Raw genomic sequence first — 16,590 nt, 5'->3', positions numbered from 1 at the left:
CATATCAAGAGTTGTTTTTTTTTTTGAAAATTCCTATAAACTGTTGTGTTTCATATGTTTATAGGACCTAATAAAAAATCTAGATATCTCCTTGCTATCTCAGTCTTCAAGAATGAACATTTTCAAAAGAATCATTGCCAATAACAATAGTAAATGATTGGTTATGTTTCAGGATGCAGCTCTAAACTCGAAATGGGAAACCTTTTTTAGATTTTGTCTCAATCCGCAAATTTCATTCCGCAGTTTTATTTTATTCACAAATGCATGGTAGATGTATTCTTTTCTTAAAAATTACTTTCAATTCGAAAAAAAACTTTAGATCGGGTTACCGGAATAACACGTCGATGCGTGTGTGCTCTCTTGTTCTATCTAGATGGGAATCCCAGCAAGCTTTGTACAAGAGAGCACACGGCCATCGACTTGTTAGATAGATCTTTTGAACTCTTGATTTGAAACAACTGGCAGTTAAATATTAACATTTTCGATAGATTCAATAGACAATTAAGGTGACTTAAACCGAAATGTGGCCATTCTTCACCGTAAAGTAGAATAATTTGAATGTTGAATTACAGTAAGGCCAGTTCATTTGAGAACAGTAAAACCACGTTCGTTTGACAGCACCTAAACCTAGACCTAAACAATTCTTATTTTACTACTAATTTTGTCCTAATCGTTGTCCGCTCCAGGGTTCATTATGGTGAAACCCGACATTGAACGCACTCCGTTTCTGCCTTTTTACATGGCAGCCATCTTCACTGCGTTCCCTAACTGTCAGCTGTCAATAAAAAAAAAGCAAACTGTCAAAACCTAAAAATAAAAATAAATCGACGACGACGACGACGACATGCAGTCAGCGCAAGCGAGACGCCACCATCAAAACAGCAAACACAGCGTGTGCGCGTGACAGAGACGAACGGTGTGAAGAGGGAGGAAAAAAAGACTAATTTTTATTCGTAAAGTGTCAGTTCGAGCTGTGCAAAAGTGTTTTTCAGTGCCTGTGTTCAGTGTTGCAATTTGTGCTAAATTCCACCACTTTCCAGGATCGGATTCGGATTAGGAGTGAAGTAAAAGCAGGTAGGAAGCCGTTATGGGTTGATTTATTATGGGTTTGTCTTGATTTGATGTTTTATTTTGGGTTAAAATTACGATTTAAAAAGTTGGTCTTTGCCAGGCAAGGAAAATATTTTTTTTATTGGTTTTAAAGAGTGAAAGGGCTCCTCTCTGGTAGGGGTGGGTGTAGTGGGTGGGAGTGAGAAGGAACCATTGATTCCATCTTGTCATTCACAAAACAAACCATTTCTGGGCTGGTGGTGCGAGCGAGATGGCATGCGCCATAGATAAATCGTTGAAATTATGCAAGAAATTCGCTCTGATTAGATTAATCATTCGATGGCCAGCTGGTGGGAATCGGTTGTGAAATGGGTTGCCTCGGGTCGTCAATTTTGTCGAAACTGCGAAGATCCGGCAGTGGTCACCTAACGAGCTAGTGCGACTTGGTTGGTGGGGGAGGCACGATTGTGTTGTGAAACAGTCCGCAACTCCTTGTTCTTTTCCTTCCTGTTCCTGGTTGTGTGTGCGCGTTTGTGTCACACTGCTGGGCGACGTTTCTGTTTTTGTGTTCGTTTTGGAAGGATTCGATTCTCCCTGTAAAGTTCAAGGATATTTTGTCCTGAAAATCCTTGGGAAAAAAGGAGGTTGCCCTATTTTTTTTCTTGCTGTTATTGGTAGAGAATATTTATCTATGCTTTGTATTTCAACTAATTTGCAACGAAAATACTCACGACAAAGTAAATAATCATAAACATATTTTAGTGATGGATTTGGTCTTTTATTATAACAAAAGACGATGAACTGATCAGAACAATTTTGGCATTTGATTTAGTAGAATTATTCTACTAAAATAAATGCCAAAAATTACCAGTCAGTTGTTCGATTTCATGTTTTTTGTTTTATTCGAACTAGTGAGTCTGCACTGTTTGACTAAATGTTACACTGAGCAAAACTTTCACAACTTATTGAGGTGTTTCACACATGAACTGGCCCAGCATAACATTTCACTTAAAAATCAATCGCAAAACACATGAATTTTCGGCACCAAAACTAGCTGTCAATTCAATATCAAAACACATGAATATGTGTCATTTCACATGAATCTATATTTAATTTCTCTTGAATTTCAAGTGATTTGTGGAATCATAATGAAGTGTCTATACAATGTAGATAAAATGGAAATGTGAATTGATTCCAAAACAAACTGCGTGAACAGTTCAAAACATTGGGGCAAATTCAAGCAAAACAATGTAATTAGGCCAATGTCGAAGTGTAAACAAAGAGTCTGTCCTGCTCACGTCAGTTGATGTTTACATTAGGAACGAGCAGGACAGGCTCTTTGTTTACACTTCGACATTGGCCCACATAAATTGTTTTGCTTGAATTCATGCTCAGAAAAAATGAAAACAACGTGTCAAAAAATATCAAAAAGCCAATCGCCAAAACACACATGAAAAAATGTAAAAAGGAGGGGTGGTACGACCCCTTTAATTTTTGAACATGCGAAAAAAGAGGTGTTTTTCAATAATTGGGTACTAAAGCCCTATGTAAATTTTTATGTACAACGGTAAAAAACACGATTAAAAACCATTTCTGATCACTTTTTTTCATTTTAACGCAAAAAAAAATATCGGCAAGACAACATTTTTTCGATCGATCAACTATGGTTCCCTTGGAAAGAACTGTCAAGTAGGACCTTTTCTGTCAAGAAGGACCGCGAGGTTAATTTTTCAAAATTGATTTAAAAATCCATTCTAAACTCTTTGTGGTCGTACAAAGGGTCATTGTACTCAGAAAAATAAGCTTTATTGCTGTAAACAATAATATCAGCAATCTAAGCTTCATTTTAGGACCCAATTGAGATAGCATTTTTTTTCCGAGCTAACGTGGCCGTGATAACCAAACCGAGCTAACTTGGCCGTGAAAACCATAACCGGGTTTCGCCTTGTAAGCGGAAGGTGATGGGTTCGCCTCCTGTCTGGCTCGGCAAAGTCAGATCCCTTAAAAGAGCAAATGTGCTAACTGGGAAAACTGACCGGTAGGGGATGGGTTTCGACTAGCGGCGTGCTGGGTTTCCAATCCAGAGGTCATGAGTTTCGATTCTTGTACCGGGATGATGAAGCTTAAAAAAAATTTGGTGTCAAAGGGACTTTTATGTAAAATTAGCCCGATTTGATGGCGTACTCAGAATTCCGAAAAATAACGTATTTTTCATCGAAAGAAACACTTTAAAAGTTTTAAAAACTTCTCGAATCTACATTGACCCATTTTTCATTTAGAACAAAATTTTTCATTTTAAAATTTCGTGTTTTTTCTAACTTTGCAGGGTTATTTTTTAGAGTGTAACAATGTTCTACAAAGTTGTAGAGCAGACAATTACAAATATTTTGATATTTCAACATAAGGGTGATTCCTGTCTAATATGGACGTAATTTTTGAACGAACCCTTACGAGTTAAGTGTTGCTGGAATTTTGACAGTAAGCAAAAGAGCAACTCTTTTAGGACTCGCGTTTCCCTTGCCATGTTCTCTATTATTCACATTCTCTCTAGCTCAGAGTAACTCTTATTTCTTCAGTTTGTTCTCGAATTCTCTGCTGTTTGCTCCCGTTAACAGCAGAGAATTCGAGAACAAACTGAAGAAATAATAGTTACTCTCTTGCTCACTGTTTCGCCCAGAGAAAAAATGTACGCAAGAGTGGAAATGTTAAACTGATTTGGATCAACTGCGATAGATTTTCTTGAAATTATTCGATGGCGTCCTAAATTGAACGCGGTGAATACTTTTCTACCATAGTTTTTTTTGTGTATGATTAATATGGTAGATGATTTTGTAGATTTTTTAACAGTTGTATACCTAAAAAATATTTTAAGAAAATCTACCGCGGATCTACCGACCTCAGTTCAACAATACGGCTAAGGACATTGCCAACTTTCTTGACCAGAGAGAGAAGTAAAACAAGAAGACTCAGCTTCTCAAATCCCAAAATCAATCAAACGCAAGCAGACCATCAAAACATGCTCAAAACGAATCAATTAAGTGAATCTTCGAAAGATGGTAATTAAGTCTGCGGCAAAGATAGTCTTCCCCGGACTGATGAGCTTAATAAACACTTTCGGGACAGACGGATATGAGACGGAATATCCAAAAAAAAAGCCGCATTCGATTAATACATGCAAAGTAAAGACCGGTAGCGCCAATCTCGTCGCAGCAAGTTCGCCACACTTCAGTTAGCTCGATGACCGGGGTCCGACTTCCAAGAGGGACTTGAAGTTGGTAAGATGACTGCGCCGTCGCCGCCAGAGAGAACGGACGAATGCAATTAATTTTACGATGAGTTTATAATGGCTGCGAATTTGATTTAAAGTTATTCGACTGCTATTCACCCCGAATGGGACGGCAGTGGGGAATGAAATATTGGATTTTTACGGAGGATGCATCATGGGAATCTGAAATGAAATAAATAAATAAAATTACACTGTTTTCTGTATTTATTGAAGAACTAAACTAGCCCAAAAAGTGAACTAGCTAAACCTCATAAAACGATTGAGCTCCAATTGAGATCGATCGTTATTGATTGTCGAGAACATGGCTCAATTACTTAATGTCCTTTCAAATCTGTCTCATATGCAATCAGATTTGTTGTCTGTCTGCACTGCACTAACAAGACAAACTGCTCTCCGACAGGATGTTGTTTAAATCCGTTGACGTTGTACTCTCTTGCTGCTAAGGCATCTGGATTGTCACGTATCACTTCTTCAATTTGGTTAAATTAATCGCGTAATTTAGAAATTAACACAAGATTTGTTTGCATATCTTATTTCTCGATTAAATTTTCAAAAGGTCCTATCTGCATAGGAAACCCATGAGGGATAGGTTGTTTTGAAAATTTAATCTAGATTTATTCTTTTAAATTAATATCCATTTCGTCAACGTGCCTCCCGGATTACGATGCTATGAGTTACTGAGCTTGAAAATGCGACAATTCCTGAATAAAAACCCACTTATGTGGCAGGATAGTAAATTCACAGTCAAGTGAACAACTACAACTAAATAATTTGCTCACGCAAAAGGGGTGATTCACGAGGAGGCGAGGAAGGGGGCCGGTTCTCGAAAACTCGTAAACAGTGTCTACCTTTGATAGACATCAATCAAGATTATCCTGTCCCACAACGACACAACAGAACTGCGCTCCCCTCAGGGTAGACAGACTGGCCACCATTACTGGTGTTACAAGGGCGTTTATTAGAGGTAAGGAAGATGATTTTGGATGTTTCTGAAACATTTCAAAACTATCAATTTGATTTTGAAACATTTCATCGTCCAATTTTGACAGCTCAAATCAGTCTGCCATTTGACACAAAGTTACGTCAAATCTAACTTCAATTTTGCTCTGATGAGGTTATGCCAAGAATCAAGACGAAATTACGTTCTCTCGCCCTAAAAGCGCATCTAAGGCCAGTATTTGCGTACAAAATGCACATTTAGACGCTCTTTTAAGATGACAACAACCTCGCCGCGGGAAGTCACGAAAGAAATTCGTTTTTCCTTTCTTGCTCAACGCAAAAGTTTCTGGGGCCTCAAAGTATTAGTGAGTGCTTTTTTGTGTTACTAAAGACGAATTAAAAGGATCTGATTAATGGAGGAGAAGCTGTTAAACTGCGCCAGGGCGGCATTAAAAGGGTCGTAAAGTTGGTTGGTTTTTTGGGTTGGTTCTTGGACTTTGTCACAGAACGTTGGAAATTACCTTGAATAAGGCAGTTTTGTAAAAAATAAAGAAAAATTATTTTTGTTTTAAAATCGCTACACTCAAACCCCGATGGTTTGACACCAACTGTTGTCAAACGAACGGGGTCACGTTTTAGTTTGAGACACCCCTTTTACACGGAGTTCACACACACTACCAAACGTTTCTTTTGACAGTGTGCGTGAGCGCCGTGTAAAATGTGACAGTTCGTCACTTTTTGGTTTGACTTTGACCAACCAACGGGGTACAAACTAAAAAAGTGTCCAACGAAAAAGTGACCTTTTTCTTAAAAATAACATTCAGTTTTTTTCTGAAACACTGCAAAAAATCTTGAACTAAAAATTCTCTAGAATTCATTAAAATTTATAATAATTTTGAAATTTTTCAGTTTTTATGCGAAATATCAACAAAAAAAAAAAGAAATGAAAAATAAAACATTGCCAAACACATAATTTTAGCACGAAAATTTCTTTCAGTGCACTCGTAATCGATACTTTGTACGCGCACCGGTCGCGATGATCACATTTTATTTTGAGATGTTTTTCAAGGCCGCATTTCACGCCGTCACAATGAGAAAGTTTAATTTCATTCTTGACAAATATTCATGTTCATCAGCACAAGCAACAGTGAAAACAACAACAACAATAACCGAAACAAAAGGCGAATAAAACAAAGTGGCGTAAGCGACATTTTGAAACAAAAAATTTTGAAATTTAATTCAAAACAAAGGTTTTGAGGTTATATTGTTGACAGTTGACGTGAACTGTGCTAGTGCGCTTTTGTTCACATGAGTAGTCAAATGATGTCACGGTGAAAAACCTCATGTGTTCTTGTAGACATACAGACATCCTGCTCAATCGTGAGCGAGATGTGCTGTTTGTTTACGTACCAACTTTCTCCCATTTACATTGTTTTGCTTAATTTCTCTAATTTTTACCATCACTTGGGCTACTCAAAATTTATGCTGTTGCTTCAATTAGGCGCTTACGTCACTTTACATTCATGCATGGCACCACCAAGAACCAGAGAAAACATAAAAATGTGTTTTATTTTCGTTTTTAAGAGATCTGTTTCTCTCTCTGTGCTCACATTATGACGGATATGAAATCTGTCTTTGGTTGATGGTTTCAAATCGTTTGCGACAGATTAAAGTATGTTACAGTTATATTTACATCTTGGATCACAATATGGGTCATTCCACCTGAAGTGTGCAAGAAAAAATGCAAATTTGAAAATTACCATCTCCGATTCTGCTCAAATTTGGCAGAGCTGTTGAGACTATCAAAACATGCAAAAATCCCGAATTTCATCAATATCGGACCACCCCCTCCATTTTTGTACCCTCCCAAAAAATCGACTTTTTGGCGATTTTTGAGCGAAACCCCTATCTTCAAACGAAGATAACTCAGGAACCACAAATCTTAGAGGGTCGGTCTTAGACTCAATTTTGAAGGAAATTGGACGTAGAATCCATTTCCGTGATCAAACTTTAGATTAAAACATTTTTTCTACCTGTGTTGCGCAATTGAAAACTTTAAATGGCCGTATCTCAAAACAGCCCTGTTTATTTTTCAAATTTGACCTCACCATCGTATTCCCCGTCCAATTTTACATAAGAATCACCTATCGACAGAAAGGAATATGTTTCGTTCCAGAGATATCGAATTTTAAAGTTTTGAGTATTTGAGATTACCTGTATTTGCTTCATTTGCCGCATCTGCTAGAAGCACTCGGGCGCGCTGATCAATAACTGCTACCTGGTTATTTATTGAAATAAGATTTCATCCCAAATAATCATTAGCAAATTAGGAAAAAATGTAATGTACACCACTGTAGGAAACTGCTGTATAATCTTAAATTTAAAAAAAGTATACGGTGAACTTGTGTGCTAGCCCACAGGTCAGAGCAAGAACGACACGCAATACAGGGCAGAATGGAATTCCCTCAGAGCTAGCAGGAAATAGCAATTGATCTTGTAAGTAGCACTTTAGAAAAGGTGTACGATACATTATCGTGTTAAAAATTATGAATCAACATGAATAAAACTCTCGTGAAGCATGATTAAGGAGGAGGATTTCTGGAAAGTATAAAACTGAAAAATGTAAGAAAATCACAAAGATTAATCTGATTTATTATCTGATTAAGATCAAATTCAGTGGTGTTGATTTCGACACCGTCCGAACAATAATCTTTTTTTTTGTTTGTCAACCATTTCGATATCTTGGAAGACGATACAGCTGCTGTCCACATGTATCAGAAGTATATGGTTTTGTTTTTGAAATTAAATGTACAAGAATTGAAAAAAAATCATCAATTATTCAGATGAAACTGGCTCACAATATATAAATCGGTTTAATATGATCAATCTTTCAAACCGTAAGGCAGATTTTGGGGTTATTGCTGAATGGCACTATATCGCTACCACACATGGCAAAAGTTCTAGAACCCATGAGAATTATTTCATCTACTACAGCCAGCTCTACATTTGTTCTCGCTTCAAATAAAAGAAGAAATAAAAGAAATAATTTATGAGGAATAAGGAAAAATATGATAAGGAAAAACAGTGCATTAAAAATTACCCAATAAATATTCCTTAAACAAAAAATAGATTGTTCAAGGTATTGATTGTCTTAAAATCGCATAAAATTATAAAAATAATTCATCTTACAGAACACCAGGTAGTAATTATTGATCAGCACGACTGAGTGCTTCTAGCAGATGCGGCGAGTGTAGCTAATTTAGGTAATCTCAAATACTCAAAACTTTAAAATTCGAAATCTCTGGAACGAAACATATTCCTTTCTGTCGATAAGTGATTCTTATGTAAAATCAGACGGGGAATACGATGGTAAGGTCAAATTTGAAAAATAAATATGGCTGTTTTGAGATACGGCCATTTAAAGTTTTCAATTGCGCAATACAGGTAGAAAAAATATTTTAATCCAAATTTTGATCACAGAAATGGATTCTACGTCCAATTTCCTTCAAAATTGAGTCTAAGACCGACCCTCTAAGATTTGTGGTTCTTGAGATATCGTCGTTTGAAGATAGGGGTTTCGCTCAAAAATCGCCAAAAAGTCGATTTTTTGGGAGGGTACAAAAATGGAGGAGGTGGTCCGATTTGGATGAAATTCGGGATTTTTGCATGTTTTGATAGTCTCAACAGCTCTGCCAAATTTGAGCAGAATCGGAGATGGTAATTTTCAAATGCTGTTCCGCTTCAGATGGAATGACCCATATGTTATTTTTTCATCAAATCTTGACACATTTTTTTTTTGTTTTGTCATAAAAAGTTTTCTATACATATTTTTTTTTTGGTCGTTCTTTTTTTGTCACACTTCGCTTTTTGACGTTTTGCTAAACGTGCATCGTAATGTTTTAGCTTTTAAAAACAAAAAAATAAACATTGGGTTGTTATTACAGCAATAATAATCAAATGTAGAACACATTATTTGTCTTCATTACCTAAATAATCCAATTTTGCGTAAAGTTAAAATGAAACATTGGTCATCTATTACCACAACAAAAAGCTAATCTTTCATCTTTTTCAATCAAAACAATCAGTTTCAGTATCACACTAGCAAGCAAATCTTTAAATAAATTCAAAATTGTCAATTATCGCAAAAAAATATGATGTCTACACTCAAACCCCGATGGTTTGACAGCAACTGTTATCAAACGAACGGGGTCACTTTTTAGTTTGACACTCCTTTTACACGGAGTTCACACACACTACCAAACGTTTGTTTTGATAGTGTGCGTGAGCGCCGTGTGTAAAGTGACAGTTCGTCACTTTTTAGTTTGACTTTGACCAACCAACGGGGTACAAACTAAAAAAGTGTCAAACGAAAAAGTGACCAACCACCGGGGGTTGAGTGTATTTGTAAATTTCACATTAAAACTTCTAGCAACATCTAACTGTTTCACAACAACAATAAACGAAACTTTGAACTTGCTTTGGACATGAAGTCCGGCAGGTAGACAAAACTGTTGAATTTCACAACACAACAATCCGATCAAAACAATTAAACCTTCATGAATCATCAGGACATTCGGGATCAACATGATCGGGACATTCTTTCAAAATAAAAACACATATATTTTGCATTGAAAAAATATCACGTCGTTTTCCACACGAATCCACAAACCACAAAACAGATTTGACAATCTCCATTCTTTCGTCCGACAGCGCGCTTCTCGCAGTTTTCTTGCTCTTTGTTCTCTATTTTTAATGTGCTCTCGCGTTCAATGCGTAATCTGTCAAGTTATACAACATGACAATATTTTCTTGGGCTCTAAACTCTCATTTATGCATTATGATTACACAGACAAACAGACGGGACACTCGAGTGCCGAACCGTCGTCCTTCAAAAACGGTTATTTCAAATGCAATTTTGTTTCGGCATCCACTCACCCGGCGCTGATGGCGCTGCTGTCGTGACAGCTCACCCGTCTTTTCTTAGTGTGTGTGATGCGTGTTTTTGTTTTTAAGTTGAGCGTGAGCACGTGCGAGGCAGCAAATGAGCACAAAAAATTATGAAATTCAGGAAATCTATCGGTGAATCACAATCCAGGCTTTGCAGGAAAAGGTTGGGGCAGCCTTGGCCCGGTAGGCCTGTTCAACTGCCTGCCAATGTCGAGGCTGCTGCTGAGGTGCCTGCTTCTGCGGAGGAAGCCGGATCCTGTGGTGGAGTCATCTCCTTCGGAGCAACCTGCTTATCCTTCGTGGACTGCTGTTCAGATTGCTGCTGCTGGTGGTCCTTTTGGCCTCTTGGCGATGTTGCGCCACTCAATCTTTTTCCACAGTTCAGTTCCTGTGGTTCTGTTTCGAAATAAATTTAACAGCAGCATTTTTTGGAACCTTTGCTACTTTTTGCTTTTGTTGTTTGGCGCAACTTAACTGCGCCGTGGACACGTTCCCCGCGAATGTTTCCAAACGCCCATCGTGGGGATTTGAATTGGATTTAGCTCATGAGGTTCTGCCATTGGAAACGGAACTGATCCACCGTCATCTTCAGCCATCGACGATCAGCAACAACAAAATTATTTCGGTCAGCTGTTGATGTTTACAATCGTTAAGGCTTCATTGTCTCACGCATACACTGACATGACACATGACAGTAATGGGTTTGTATTGGTATGTTTGGGCTGCGCTTCGGCATCAGCTCATCAGGCAGCGCTGGCGTCGTCGTGATTTGGTGGTTATATTAAGGACGATGGATTTCAAAAATAATTTGTATGGAGAGTCACGTCTGTTTGTCTGTGATGATTATGTTATGATAAATACACATTTAATAATTGATTGTACATTCAATCCTGCTACCCGACATCAACATCAGTAATCAGTAATGTAAACAATAACAGCAATGGGTTGTTTTGCTAACATTCTTTATATTATTTTGAAATTTAGTTCGATTTCGTTCCGGGATGTATGAGCAGCAACAAAAAATGTAAGTACACTTAAACCCCGATGGTTTGCCACTGATTTTTGGCAAAACATCTAGGTCCTTATTGAATTTAATACCAATTTTACATGGCGTCACACTCATTACGAAACGTTTCCTTTGTTGGTGTGCGTGAGCGCTATGTAATTTGTGACAGTTCGTCGCTTTTTAGTTTGACTTTGTCAAGCTTACGGGGTCAAGCTCACGGGGTAAAATGTCAAACTAAAAAGTATCAAACTGCATCTAGTTGGAATAAATCTATGTATATTGTGTAAAAAAATTGTATTGCAATTCGACAAGATAAAACGTTTTTGACAATATGTTCTATGGAGAGTGACAACAATGCACGTTGTTTTGCCTTCCTCACCTCAATGAGGAAAGGCTATACAATCACTCGAAAAATGAACTTCTTTATTCGACCTCGTAGACCCTCCTTCACGTGTACCTATCGACTCAGAATCAAATTTTGAGCAAATGTCTGTGCGTGTGTATGTCTGTATGTCCGTGCACCGAAAAATATGCACACGATTATCTCCGGACTGGCTGAACCGATTTAGACCGTTTTGGTCTCATTCGATCCGTCTTGGGGTCCCATAAGACCCTAGTTAATATTATAAAGTTTAGAAAAGTACTTCAAAAGTTATGCTAAAAAAACGATTTCGAATAAAGTCCGGAAGATTGTAAAAAGTGTGGTTTTTGTAATTTTTAAAAAGTTATTTAAAATACCTTTCCAACGAGCCCAAAATGTTGAGGATCTGACGACCCTATCAAAAGTTATAACCACTTAAGTGTTATTTATACACTTTTTAGAGGCCGGATCTCACATATTTTGATAAAAACATTGTCCGGTTCTACCATGCGACCTATCGTTGGATGGGTAATCAAGAGATCTTTCCAAAGAGTCCAAAATAATGAAAATCTGACAACCCTATCAAAAGTTATAAGTACTTTACTGACCCTGTTCGCATAATGTTTTTAATACACTATTTTCTAGACCGGATCTCAGATATTTTGATAAATATAAGTGTTATTTATCTTCTTTTTTGAGACTCTGTAGTGTATTCACTTTATGAATGTGAGGGAGGCACCACCCACCAAAAGGTGGATTAAGCAACGTTTTTTAATTTAAACTTTATAACTTAGATTTGGAATCTAGTGTTGAAACTCTGTAAGGGCCAAGAGGTGTATTGAATTAAAAGATACACAAAATGGCGTCCTTACTCAGTTGAGACAAAAAAGTAATATTACGAAAGTTTAATTCTAAAGAAACTGTAATTTTCTGTGTTAATAAGAATTTCCCTTTTATTCCAAGTTATATTACTACTGAAAAATAAAAAAATAAATGCTCTAACTTCTTCAAAAAATCGTGCTAAATTCGCTAATTCTGTCAGTTCAACCCACCTGAAGTTCGTTGCAGCTCGAAACTCCCAACCGGGTGTGTAAATCTCAAAATCTTAAGCTTATAAAGAATGCAAGATGAATAGAATGCATTCATCATTATTTTTATTGCTTCGCCTCAACACTTCACCACCACCGCGAAGTTGTGACAATGACGTTCGCGTCTGCTCAATCTGGTCAGTCGCAAATTTATTTCCAGAATGTGGTACAACTCATATTTGCAGGTACTTTTTATGTTTGAATGAAATTTGTATTATTTGCACCGATTTTAACAGAGTCAAACCTTAGCAAAACATCCATCATCATCGTCAAGTTGGGCACTGCTTCCAGACCGTAACTTACCGAAATCGATGAAATTGCGTTTTTTTTCACTTCAGCACACTTCAAATATGCATTCAACCGGCCAGACAAGACCCCACGCGGAGGCGTTTGAAGATAATTGCAGCAAATGAATATTCTGAATGTATGCAAATAATTTTCCCAAAAAGTTAGGTACTTCCTAACAACAGGCATGCAAAAATTCAGAAAATGAGGGTAGTTGAAGATTTGCAGAACCCCAATAATCGCACACACCGTGATTCATGGATGATTGTTTGAAATCGTGCCGAGTTGGTGTAGGGGCCGAGTATTTTCGGTAATGCATATTATTCACGGTATTTACGATGACTTTCCATATTTTGAGGGGCTTCCAAAGCTGGGATGTGGCTTGACGCCGCAGCTGAACTGTTGCGAGATAAGGAGGGCTATGACTTGCAGGCAGAACTTATCCTCCTGAAGGAAGGGATTCAATGGCCACCGATCACTCACTCAGTACCGATCGAAACGTCAGAATCGTTGCTCGGAAGTGAATCGAGAGAGAATACTTTTTTAAATCGGCTGGCGATGGGTTGCTCACAGCTCACTAAATCATTTTGAATTGCTTAGCCTACTCCGCAAAATGGTCATACGAATACTCGAATATCTGTATCTTGAGAAGGGAATTTTTGGTTCATTTTGCGTATTTGGCAAAGTTGTAGTTTGTAGTTGTGCAAAATTGTAAAATACTACCAGAACCAACTGTTCATGATTAATGTTGATGGTCTTACAGCCCTGCAATTATACATTTATAGATAGAATCGGGAAAATATCTTGTATGAGTTTCATTTTGATAATACTTACACAGCAAAAAATCCGATGGTAAAATCGCATGCAAAAGCATGCACATCACCTTCGTCAAAATAAACACTTAATATTACACACTGCATGTACAATTTTTGCAACACACAAAAAAAAGTTGCAACCGACGGGATTCAAACCCAGCACTAACAGTAAGGACTGGCGCCTTAGCCCACTCGGCCATCAGACCGATGAAAAGCTGCATGGATAAACGCATATATGAGCTTGACATTTCGGTCAAGTAGGTTTCCCATACTGATGGGCTACATATTTCAGAGTGTAAAATCACATAAAATTGAATAAAATAATGTAATATTTATTTTACACCCAGTCCTTTTACACGCAGCTGGATTACTACTTTTTTAGCTGTGTACGTTAGAATTTATTTTTTGCTCGAACGATTCTTGACGATTTCAAATCCTTTCTAAATTCGATAAAAGTTGGAAATCCCAAAAAAGAGTTATGACCGCGGAACAAAAAAGGTGCAACTTCAACCCCGGTAACTGCAAGCGCAATAATTACCCCTTCCGTACCCTAACCCCAGAATCCCCTCCTGGGGACCTGACTCTAACTGGCGGCGACGGTGCAGTCTTCGTGATGATGATGATCAATCCATCGCGGCGTGTCGACGTGGACAGCAAAAAATTGTTCACCAACCAACCAGCCAAGATTATTGCAGTTCAATCACCCCCGCAACAGCAAATTGTGATGCCAAATCCGGGGCCCCAAACCGGAGAGCCATATAAATGCACCCCCGTTCCGCATCGTCTCCAGCAGCAGCAGCACTTGGTTGCACTTTTTTTTTTGTCTGTAATGACCCCCACCCCTCTACTCGTGTTCCCAAATCCTACTCCCTTCCTCCAGACCGGGACAGGTTCCGGACGAGTGGCTTTGAATCATTTTTCGGAAAACGATTTACATATCGCAACGAGCAAATCGCAATAATATTTTAAGAGAGTTGACTTGTGCGCCGCCGCTCTGAAATCATCTTCTCTATAAATGCAATTTAATTAAAAGAGTGACTCTTTCAACAAAAACACAAAAGGATGCCATTGCCGGCGTCCAGTGCGGGGGGCCATTAAACGGGCGGGGACAATTAAAGTGGTTGCATTCTTTTTTTTCAGATTAGTTGAAATAAGCCGCCTCCGCCCCCTGGCGGCGTACTTGGCCAATAAACACACCCTTAAAACGTCCCATAAAATCAGCCGTACAAAACGAGTGCTAGCCGGAATTGGTAATCAAGCTCAGCTTTTGGTTATTCCTTTGCCAAGAATAACGAAAAAAAATCTTCCTCGTTATTCATCATGCGTCCATGGCGCGGTGGTAGCGTGTCAGATCAATAATCAAGAAGTTGATGGTCCAATCCTCGTTCTTTTAAGATTTTTTTTCTGCAATACAATCAATCAGCCGTCGGCAATGTCTATAATTGGAGCCTAACATTTCAGAAGGGTACAAAACTTTTGTAAAGAATAGTGTACACTCAAACCCCGATGGTTTGTCAAACGAACGGGGTCACTTTTTGGTTTGACACCCCTTTTACATGGAGTTCACACACACTACCAAACGTTTGTTCTGATAATATGCGTGAGCGCCGTGTAAAAAGTGACTGTTTTGTGCCCTACCCAAGTAACCATCCAGCACTAGCAAAAAGTCAGAAATCGGCAACAGATTGGCATTCCATTGCTAATTAGTCACACAACAGCATTTACAAATGCGATTCAGCACTTATTCAACTGCACTGTCTAAAGCTGAATAAATGCTGGTTTAGTGCAACCGCTAGCAACACTGTCATGCATTTTCCATCAAACTGGCAACATTGTTCGCATTCTGAGAGGAGAGTGAAAGAGAGAGCGCGATAAAACAACAAACTTCTCACTTTCTCGTTTCGCACCAAATAAAACGGAGGCTGTCGAGAAACCAGCCAAACAAACCGTTTTCATTTTAGTTTTCATCATCCTCGTAAGTATTTAACCCTAGATTTAACAAGTATTTTATTATATTACTAAAGAGAAATTAATACTTTACAGTTAACACGAACGAGAGCCAAACCGCAACAATGAGCCGCCGGCAGATATTGCGTTTTTTGTCCTGCTGGTGGGGCCGCGGGCTGCTGATGTGAATTAAGCGGGCGTCGAAAAGTTGTATGTACCTAGTGAATATATTGTTTTAATAATTATATTATAAATAATGAATAAAAGACACTGAATCTTTCGAACCGTATCAATAACTGTTTTCTTCAGTGCCCTTTCCAACAAGATGAAACCTAGGAGGAATCAGTAAACCCAAGAAGTTGTTTGGCATTCTACTGGCACAACGTAGTTGCATATGTGCTTATAAAACCCAGCTCGGAAAGCCATCTCTTATTTAGGTGAGAAGGCAAGGGCTCAGGAATCAACAGCGACGGCAACTTCTATCATCTTGGCATCACATCCCAATCTCTTCATCTTCAGCCAAAAAAATCGACTTCGCAAACTCGGTCAGCTGAGTCGGTAATGTAGTAAGTAAACAAACCAAAATAGAATGGTGAGAAAGTGAAAGGCAGAGAGCGGAGAGGAAGCAATATTTTTGCCTCTCTCATTTTTTTGACATTTTCTGCAGGGGTGGACACCAACAGTAGGGGCCAGCACTAAACCGGCCGAGTAAAGTCCAAACTCGGTCATTGTTCAGCACTGAAGTAGCTGTTAGTGCTGATCTCAAAACTTCTTAGCATTCACTCGCAGCTGTAAAAGCGCTTTCAGTGCTGAACAGTGACCATGTTTTAGTGCTGGATGGTTACTTGGGTAATGAAATGGCAAGC

At 38.3% G+C, this 16,590-nt stretch overlaps 1 protein-coding gene across 3 annotated transcripts in view; it reads left to right on the top strand.

Moving 5' to 3' along the window:
- The first annotated feature begins 916 nt into the window (after positions 1-916).
- The window catches only part of LOC120431454 (steroid hormone receptor ERR2), a 66,690-nt gene continuing 51,016 nt past the window's right edge, over positions 917-16,590 (top strand). The window contains exon 1 of one of the 3 annotated variants that reach the window (XM_052706651.1): positions 917-1,074. The gene's annotated coding sequence lies outside the window, so the exon portion shown is untranslated. The remainder of the gene's footprint in view (positions 1,075-16,590) is intronic. The other 2 variants (XM_052706653.1, XM_052706652.1) reach the window with 2 other exon arrangements.

This window comes from Culex pipiens, chromosome 1 (genome assembly GCF_016801865.2).
Source record: "Culex pipiens pallens isolate TS chromosome 1, TS_CPP_V2, whole genome shotgun sequence".
NCBI classification, from domain to species: Eukaryota; Metazoa; Arthropoda; class Insecta; order Diptera; family Culicidae; genus Culex; species Culex pipiens.
The sequence above is the reverse complement of the archived record's forward strand: the minus strand, read 5'-3'. Positions and strand labels throughout refer to the sequence as shown.